Genomic DNA, 10681 nt, shown 5'->3' with positions numbered 1-10681 from the left:
GTTCGACCATTCACTGTATATTCCCTATCTGCATTAGACTTTCCAAAATGCATTACCTCACATTAGTCCGGATTAAACTCCATCTGCCATCTCTGCGCCCAAGTCTCCAAACAATCTTAATCCTGCTGTATCCTCTGACAGTCCTCATCGCTATCCACAATTCCACCAAACTTTGTGTCGTCTGCAAATTTACTGATCAGACCAGTTACAGTTTCCTCCAAATCACGAACAGCAAAGGTCCCAGCACTGATCCCTCCAGAACACCACTAGTCACAGCCCTCCAATTTGAAAAGCACCCTTCCATTGCTACTCTCTGCCTTCCATGACCTAGCCAGTTCTGTATCCATCTTGCCAGCTCACCCCTGATCCCGTGTGACTTCACCTTTTGTACCAGTCTGCCATGAGGCACCTTGTCAAAGGCCTTACTGAAGTCCATATGGACAATATCCACTACCCTACCGGCATCGATCATCTTTGTGACCTCTTCGAAAAACTCTATCAAGTTAGTGAGGCATGGCATCCCCTTCACAAAACCTAGCTGGATTGGATTAGATTGGATTTGTTTATTGTCACGTGTACCGAGGTACAGTGAAAAGTATTTTTCTGTGAGCAGCTCAACAGATCATTAAATGCAGGGGAAGAAAAGGGAATAAAAGAAAATACATAATAGGGCAACACAAGATATACAGTGTAACTACATAAGCACCGGCATCAGATAAAGCATAAAGGGTGTAGTGTTAATGAGGTCAGTCAATAAGAGGGTCATTTAGGAGTCTGGTGACAGTGGGGAAGAAGCTGTTTTTGAGTCTGTTCGTGCGTGTTCTCAGAAGATTAGCCTCTCGCTAATACATCCATTTGCTTCCAAATGGGAGTAGATCCTGTCTCGAAGAATTCTCTCCAGTAATTTCCCTACCACTGACGTAAGGCTCACCGGGCTGTAGTTCCCTGGATTATCCTTGCTACCCTTCTTAAACAAAGGAACAACATTGGCTATTCTCCAGTCCTCCAGGACATCACCTGAAGACAGTGAAGATCCAAAGATTTCTGTCAAGACCTCAGCAATTTCCTCTCTAGCCTCCTTTGGTATTCTGGGGTAGATCCCATCAGACCTGGGGACTTACCTACCTTAAAATCTTTCAGGACGCCCAAAACCTCATCTTTTTGGATCTCAATGTGACCCAGACTATCTACACACCCTTCTCCAGACTCAACATCCACCAATTCCTTCTCTTTGGTGAATACTGATGCAAAGTATTCATTTAGTACCTCGCCCATTTCCCCTTGCTCCACACATAGATTCCCTTGCCTATCCTTCAGTGGGCCAGCCCTTTCCCTGGCTACCCTCTTGCTTTTTATGTACATGTAAAAAGCCGTGGGGTTTTCCTTAACCCTATTTGTCAATGACTTTCCGTGACCCCTTCTAGCCCTCCTGACTCCTTGCTTAAGTTCCTTCCTACTTTCCTTATATTCCACACAGGCTTTGTCTGTTCCCAGCCTTCTAGCCCTGACAAATGCCTACTTTTTCAAAATATTAGAACATAGAACATACAGTGCGGAAGGAGGCCATTCGGCCCATCGAGTCTGCACCGGTCCACTTAAGCCCTCACTTCCACCCCATCGCCGTAACCCAGTCACTAAGGGGCAATTTATCATGGCCAATCCACCTAACCTGCATGTCTATGGACAGTGGGAGGAAACCGGAGCATCCGGAGGAAACCCACGCAGACACGGGGAGAACGTGCAGACTCCGCACAGACAGTGACCCAGCAGGGAATCGAATCTGGGACCCTGGCGCTGTGAAGCACCGTGCTATCCACTTGTGCTACCGTGCTGCCCATGGTACGCATGGGGAACGCATTCAAGGAATGCATGGGGAAACTACAGCAACTGTTCATTCCTGTCTGGCAGAAAAGCAAAGGAGGTAAGCTGGCCAATCCATGGCTCACAAAGGAAATTAGAAATAGTATCCAATCCAAGGAAGAAGCATACAGATTGGCCAAGAAAAATAATAGGTCTGAGGATTGGGAGCAGTTTAGAATTCAGCAAAGAAGGACAAAGGGATTGATTAATTCAAGAAAGCCAACCTCACAAGTGTACTGCCAAAATTCCACCAGCACATCTGCTGTGCTGGTCCGAGGAGACAGAAGAGCTCTTACGTGACTGCTTAGAGACAGTGGATTGGTCCATATTTAAGAACTCAGCGACTAACTTAAATGAGTATGCCACCACCGTCACAGACTTCATTAGCAAATGTGTGGACGACTGCGTGCCAAAGAAAGCAGTACATACGTTTCCCCAACCGGAAACCATGGCTCGACCGCGAGATTGACTCCCTACTGAAGGACAGATCTGAGGCGTTCAAGGCAGACGACCCTGTCCTATACAAGAAATCCAGGTACGACCTCCGCAAAGCCATCCGAGATGCCAAGAGAGAATATCAAACTGAGCTAGAGTCACAGACAGACTCTCGGCGGTTGTGGCAAGGACTAAACAACATAACGGGCTACAAAGCGAAGCTGAGCAGTATCTCTGGCAGCAGCACACCCCTCCCCGATGAACTTAATGCATTCTATGCTCAGTTTGAGCAGGTAACCAACAATGCCCCAGCAGCCCATAATTCACCCATACCCACCATCACAGTTTCCGAAGTCAGATCGGCCTTCCTGAAAGTGAACCCACAGAAGGCGACGGGCCCGGACGGGATCCCTGGTCGTGCACTCAGAGCCTGCGCATACCAGCTGGCAGAGGTATTCACAGACATCTTTAACCTATCCCTACTCCACTCCGAGGTCCCCACCTGCTTCAAGAAGACCACCATCATACCGGTACCAAAGAAGAACCAGGCAACATGCCTCAATGACTACCGTCCGGTGGCCCTGACGTCAGTTGTAATGAAGTGCTTCGAGAGGCTGATCATGAAGCGCATCACCTCCATACTCCCGGAACGCCTTGACCCACTTCAATTCGCATACCATCGCAACCGGTCCACATCAGACGCCATTTCCCTGGCCCTACATTCATCCCTAGAGCATCTCGAAAACAAGGACTCCTACATCAGACTCCTATTTATTGACTACGGCTCCGCCTTCAACACCATAATCCCAGCCAAGCTCATATCAAAGCTCCAAAACCTAGGACTTGGTTCTCCACTCTGCAACTGGATCCTTGACTTTCTGATCAACAGACCACAATCAGTAAGAATGAACACCAACACCTCCTCCACAATAGTCCTCAATACCGGTGCCCCGCAAAGCTGCGTACTTAGCCCCATACTCTACTCCCTGTACACACACGACTGCGTGGCAAAACTTGGTTCCAACTCCATCTACAAGTTTGCTGACGATACGACCATAGTGGGCCGGATCTCGAATAACGACGAGTCCGAATACAGGAGGGAGATCGAGAACCTAGTGGAGTGGTGCAGCGACAACAATCTCTCCCTCAATGCCAGCAAAACTAAAGAGCTGGTCATCGACTTCAGGAAGCAAAGTACTGTACACACCCCTGTCAGCATCAATGGGGCCGAGGTGGAGATGGTTAGCAGTTTCAAATTCCTAGGGGTGCACATCTCCAAAAATCTGTCCTGGTCCACTCACGTCGACGCTATCACCAAGAAAGCACAACAGCGCCTATACTTCCTCAGGAAACTAAGGAAATTCGGCATGTCCACATTAAATCTTGCCAACTTTTACAGATGCACTATAGAAAGCATCCTATCGGGCTGCATCACAGCCTGGTATGGCAACTGCTCGGCCCAGGACCGCAAGGAACTTCAGAGAGTCGTGAATACCGCCCAGTCCATCACACGAACCTGACTCCCATCCATTGATTCCATCTACACCTCCCGCTGCCGGGGGAAAGCGGGCAGCATAATCAAAGACCCCTCCCACCCGGCTTACTCACTTTTCCAACTTCTTCCATCGGGCAGGAGATACAGAAGTCTGAGAACACGCACGAACAGACTCAAAAACAGCTTCTTCCCCACTGTCACCAGACTCCTAAATGACCCTCTTATTGACTGACCTCATTAACACTACACCCTGTATGTTTCATCCGATGCCAGTGCTTATGTAGTTACATTGTCTATCTTGTGTTGCCCTATTATGTATTCTCATGTATTTTCTTGAATTTTATTTAATTCCCTTTTCTTCCATGTACTGAATGATTTGTTGAGCTGCTTGCAGAAAAATACTTTTCACTGTACCTCGGTACACGTAACAATAAACAAATCCAATCCAATCCAATTAAGAAGGTGAAAGTACAGTCCGAAAGGAAGCTTGCAGGGAACATAAAGGCTGACACTAAGAGTTTCTCCAGATATGTGAAGAGAGAGAGATTGGTCAAGAGAAATGTAGGCCCCCTACAGACAGAAACAGGGGAATGCACAAAAAGGGACAAAGAAATGGCTGAGCAATTGAATACATACTTTGGTTCTGTCTTCACAAATGAGGACACAAATCAGATACCAGAAATGCTGGTTTCGTGAGAGGGAAGAACTGAGGGAGATCAACGTTAGTAAAGAAATGGTGTTGGGAGAATTGATGGGATTGCAGATGGATAAATACCCAGGGCCTGATAATCTACATCCCAGAGTTCTTAAGGATGTGGCTCTGGAAATAGTCGACGCATTGGTGGTCATTTTCCGGGATTCTATAGACTCTGGAACTGTCCCTGCAGATTGGAGGGTAGCTCACGTCACTGTGATATTCAAAAAAGGAGGTGGAGAGAAAGCAGGGAAATATAGACCAGTAAGCTTAACATCGGTCGTGGGGAAAATGCTTGAATCCATTGTCAAGGACTATATAGCGGAACTTTATAGCAGGATCAGTCAGAGTCTGCATTGATTTATGAAGGGAAAATCATGCTCGACAAATCTGTTGGAATAATTTGAAGATGTATCCAGTGCAGTTGACAAGGGAGAGCCAGTCGATGTGGTATATTTGGACTTTCAGAAGGCGTTTGACAAAGTCCCGTATAAGAGATTATTGTGCAAAATTAAAGCGCATGGGATTGGGGGGAAATGTATTGAGGTGGATAGACATCTGGTTGGCAGAGAGGAAACAAAGAGTAGGGATTAATGAGTCATTTTCAAATTGGCAGGCAGTAACCAGTGGGGTACCACAGGGATCGGTGCTGGGACCCCAGCTATTCACAATATTAATGATTTGGATGAGGGAACAAAATGTAACATCTCAAAGTTTACAGTTGATACCAAGTTAGGTGGGAGGGTGAATTGTGATGAGGATATAGGGATTCTATAGCATGATCTGGACAGGTTGGGCGAGTGGGCACATCAATGGCAGATGCAGTATAATTTGGATAAGTGTGAGGTTATTCACTTTGATAGCAAAAACAGGAAGGCAGATTACTATCTGAATGGTTGTAAATTGGGAGAGGGGAGTGTGCAGCGGGACCTGGGTGTCCTTGTGCACCATTCGCTGAAGGTAAGCATGCAGGTACAGCAGGCGGTAAAGAAGGCTAATGGTATGTAGGCCTTCAATGCGAGGGGTTTCGAGTATAGAAGCAGGGATGTGTGCAGTTTTGGTCGCCTTCTCTGAGGAAGGATGTTCTTGCTCTGGAGGGAGTGCAGCAAATGTTTACCAGACTGATTCCAGGGATGGCGGGACTGTCATATGAGGAGAGATTGACTAGGTTGGGATTGTTCTCACTGGAGTTTAGCAGAATGAGGGGGATTTCCTAGAGACTTACAAAATTTTAACGGGACTAGACAGGGTAGATGCAGGGAAGATGTTCCCAATGATGGGTGTGTCCAGAACTAGTGGTCACAGTCTGAAGATTCAGGGTAAACCATTTCGGACAGAGATAAGGACACATTTGTTCACACAGAGTGGTGAGCCTGTGGAATTAATTGCCACAGGAAGTAGTTGATACTAAAAATTTGAACATATTCAAGAGGTGGCTAGATATAGTACTTGGGGAGAATGGGATCAAAGCCTATGCGGAGAAAGCAGGATTAGGCTATCGAGTTGAATGAAATGAAAATCGCTTATTGTGACAAGTAGGCTTCAAATGAAGTTACTGTGAAAAGCCCCTTGGATGAGTTGGACGATCAACCATGATCGTGATAAATGGCGGACCAGGCTTGAAGGGTCAAAAGGCCTCCTCCTCCTGCTCCTATCTTCTATATATCTATGTTGCTCAGTCCAAGTGAAATCCACTGTCTTGTGTAGGAGATCACGTAGATGTGTTGTTCCTGCTGATAGGTTTGGAATGAATTTACCTATAAAACTGATCATACCCATCAGTCGGCAGGTCATGTTACAGTTGTATAGGACTTTGGTTCGGCCACATTTGGAATACTGCGTGCAGTTCTGGTCGCCACATTACCAGAAGGATGTGGATGCCTTGGAGAGGGTGCAGAGGAGGTTCACCAGGATGTTGCCTGGTATGGAGGGTGCTAGCTATGAAGAAAGGTTGAGTAGATTAGGATTGTTTTTGTTGGAAAGACGGAGGTTGAGGGGGGACCTGATTGAGGTCTACAAAATTATGGGAGGTATGGACAGGGAGAATAGCAACAAGCTTTTCCCAAGAGTGGGGGTGTCAGTTACAAGGGGTCACGATTTCAAGGTGAGAGGGGGAAATTTTAAGGGAGATGTGCGTGGAAAGTGTTTTTACGCAGAGGGTGGTGGGTGCCTGGAACGCTTTACCAGCGAAGGTGGTAGAGGCGGGCACGATAGCATCATTTAAGATGCATCTAGACAGGTATATGAATGGGCGGGAACAGAGGGAAGTAGACCTTGGAAAATAGGAGACAGGTTTAGATAAAGGATCTGGATCTGCGCAGGCTGGGAGGGCCGAAGGGCCTGTTCCTGTGCTGTAATTTTCTTTGTTCATCACTCTTAAGATGGCTTCTTATCGCGTGGTTTTGGCATGTTGAGAACTGCTTGGATTCTCGTCAGGTTCAATGCCATGCTATGATATCATCCACGTACACCTTCGATTTTGTGCTTCATGGCACAGTGAAAAATTTCTGATGCCGAAATTATGGAAAACTGTATTTTCAGAAAGCAGTACCGTCCAAATGGCATATTAAAAGTGCAGTATTTTGTACTTTGTTCCTCTAGCTTTAGTTGCCAGAAACCCTGAGAAGTGTCAAATTTCATAAACAATTGTGCACCAGCCATCTCTGACGTGATTTCCTTGCGCTTTGGTATTTGACAAAGTTCTCTTTTGATATTCTTGTTAAGATCTTTAGGATCCAAGCAGATGCAAATATTGCCATTCTTTTTTTCTTTACACATACCATGGAATTTACCCAGTCAGTAGGTTCTTCTATCTTTCTGATTACTTTTAATTTTGTCATTTTGTCGAGCTCCTTTCTGAGGAGATCCCGAAGAGGTGCAGGTACTCTTCTGTCTGCCCGTATCACAGATTTAGCATCTTTGAGTTGCATCCTCTGGGTGAATGGTAGTGTACCAAAACCTGTGAACACATCGATGCATTTGCTGATAATGTTTTCAGAATCGTTGGAGTGTTGATTCAAACCTTTGGATGCTATATACCAACTGCACTAGACCTAATTCTTCACAGGACTGTTAACCTAATAATTAATCCAAGCCCTCAGAGACAATACAGAGTGGGATGGAATAAACTGTGTTCTTCACCTCCTCACTCCAGTCACAAGCACCATAACATTTAATGCTTGAGCCATTATAATCTCTCAGATTTTTTGTGATTTCTTCTAATCGGCTGAATTTTTAGATTTTTAAAATTAGTCATTTTGATTAAATTGACTTTGGCACCAGTGTCGAACTTCAACCGGACCACTCTACCATTCACTTCAAGTGGTAGCAGTCATTTGATCTCATCAACCGCATTTATTTTAAATGGAGCATCTGTTTGCGTTTTTTTAAGGGATGGAGAATTTTTTGATGTCTCCAAAAATGATTCTTCTCTGTTATTACTCCAACAAACAATGAAGTTTCATCTGTGTGGAGACTGTCATATCCACTGTGCTGACTGGTCTGGGGTTGAGCTTAGAGTAACAATTCTGAGCAACGTGATTTATTTCTGGAAAAAACTTGCCAAACACTGGGCACTGCCTTAATTTGTGACTTTGACCATATCTTTGACACAGAAATATTTTGTCCTGATATGAATCTGCAGGAACTTCCCAGCTTTGTTTTCTTCACAGAAGTTGTTGCCATTACTGAGAAACATTTGAGAATGCTGTGCCGTTAGCTTGTGAGCCTGACAAATCTTAACTGTTTGTTCCAAAGTCTGCTCCGATTCCTTCAACAACCATTCCCTCAGTTTATTTTCATTCACACCAAACACAATCTGGTCCCGAATTATGGAAGATTCCACCGCAGAAAAATTACAGGTTTTAGCTTTCAACTGTAAATCAGTGATGAAATTATCTATGGACTCCTCTGTCTTCTGTAAATGTGATATAATCATGTAGCATTCATAAATTTCTTTCTATCTGGGACTGCAATGTGCATCAAATCTTCAAATTATTTCGTTAAAATTTGTTACCATCTTTATCGTTTGCAAATTTAAACGTATTAAACACAGCAATTGCTTTGGGTCCTGCCACTGTTAGGAGCATCGCTACCGTGCACAAATCTGATTGATCTTCTAAATTTACCACAGGAAAAAATAGATTAAATTGTTATTTAAACACGCGCCAATTGCTGTCCACATTACCATGAAATTTGACTCATTGCTGCTGTCAACTACTCCATTCTTGCAGTCTGCAAAATCTTCAAATCTCTTATGGACCTTGTGGCAGGCTGATTTTTTTTTTCAGTGTTTAATACCATCCAGCAATGGTACCATGTAAACTTCTTGTCGGATTGCCTAATTTATATTACAAGAACACTTGTAACTAAAACTAGAAATGATTTATTAACATTAACTGTGAGTAATCTATATACAAAACAACATATGAAAAACAGTAAGATCAAGCACAAGCAACCTCTCTCCAGCTTCCTCCAGTCAGTCTGAGAGGGTCACCTGACTCTAACATTCACTTATATACGAACGAGACCCTCATGGTCAGTAGGTGAATTACAACACAACCATATCACTACAGTGGGGGCTTAGAATTCTCTGCCGGAGGAAGCAGATACGATAGTGACGTCTTGGCAAATACATGATTATGATGGAAATAGAGGAATACGGACCTCGGAAGTAAAGAAGGTTTTAGGTTCGACAGGCAACATGTGCAGGCTTTGAGAATCGAAGGATCTGCTCCTGTGTTGTACCTTTCTTTGTACCTCACTATCCACCTTGATAAAGAATGATATCATATCATGGTCACTCTTCCCCAAGGGTTCTCTCACAACTAGATTGCCAACTAATCCTTTATCATTGCACAACACACAGTCCAAGGTGGCCTTTTCTCTTGTTGGATCCTCAACGTATTGGTCCAGTAAACCATCTCATACAAATTCCAGAAATTCCACCTTTTCACTGATTGCATAGAAGACAGCACAGGCTAGGGTGGCTCAAGTCAGCAGCTGCATCATAAACTGGAACGAAACTCAGAATACAATCGAAACATTTCAAAAATCAGTCAACAGGCAGGAGGAGGCAGGAGCCCTTGATGGTCCGCAGTTTATTCAAGCAGTATCGGGAGTTCATGACTAATTCGGTGTAAGAGACAACAAACTCAAAATGATACAAGCTGATCAAACCCCAGAGATGGACACCTATAAAACCATTATCAAATGTCACTACAATGGAAAATACAAACAATCGTAAAGCCCAGATTTAACAGAGAAAGAGATGGAGAGGGACACAACGGAGTACACAACAGACAGTGGTCTAACAGTGCTGACGTAGCTAATGCAAAAATATGACTCTTCCTTCAGAGAGAAATGTATACATGCCAGTGGACAGGAGATGAGCAGCAAGAAAAATGCTCAATGAGAATGGGACAGAGAGAAAATATCAAACTGAATATAGCAAAGGAAATGGCAGCGTGCAAAGAGTGAATATTAAACAGTACAGAACATGAGAATGGGACAGGGTCTGTGCAAATATTCAACTGTACAGAAGTGAGAATCGGATACGATCTGAGAGTGAATATTAAACTGTACAGAACCGTGAGAATGGGACAGGGTCGGTGTGAATATTAAACTGTACAGAACAGTGAGAATGGGACAGGGTCGGTGTGAATATTAAACTGTACAGAACAGTGAGAATGGGACAGGGTCTGTGTGAATATTAAACTGTACAGAACAGTGAGAATGGGACAGCGTCTGAGAGTGAATATTAAACTGTACAGAACAGTGAGAATGGGACAGCGTCTGAGAGTGAATATTAAACTGTACAGAACAGTGAGAATGGGACAGGGTCTGTGTGAATATTAAACTGTACAGAACAGTGAGAATGGGACAGGGTCTGTATGAATATTAAACTGTACAGAACAGTGAGAATGGGACAGTGTCTGTGTGAATATTAAACTGTACAGAACAGTGAGAATGGGACAGGGTCTTTGTGAACATTAAACTGTACAGAACAGTGAGAATGGGACAGGGTCTGTGTGAATATTAAACTGTACAGAACAGTGAGAATGGGACAGGGTCTGTATGAATATTAAACTGTACAGAACAGTGAGAATGGGACAATGTCTGTGTAAACATTAAACTGTACAGAACAGTGAGAATGGGACAGGGTCGGTGTGAATATTAAACTGTACAGAACAGTGAGA

Source organism: Scyliorhinus canicula, chromosome 6 (assembly GCF_902713615.1).
Source record: "Scyliorhinus canicula chromosome 6, sScyCan1.1, whole genome shotgun sequence".
Taxonomy (NCBI): Eukaryota; Metazoa; Chordata; class Chondrichthyes; order Carcharhiniformes; family Scyliorhinidae; genus Scyliorhinus; species Scyliorhinus canicula.
The sequence above is the reverse complement of the archived record's forward strand: the minus strand, read 5'-3'. Positions refer to the sequence as shown.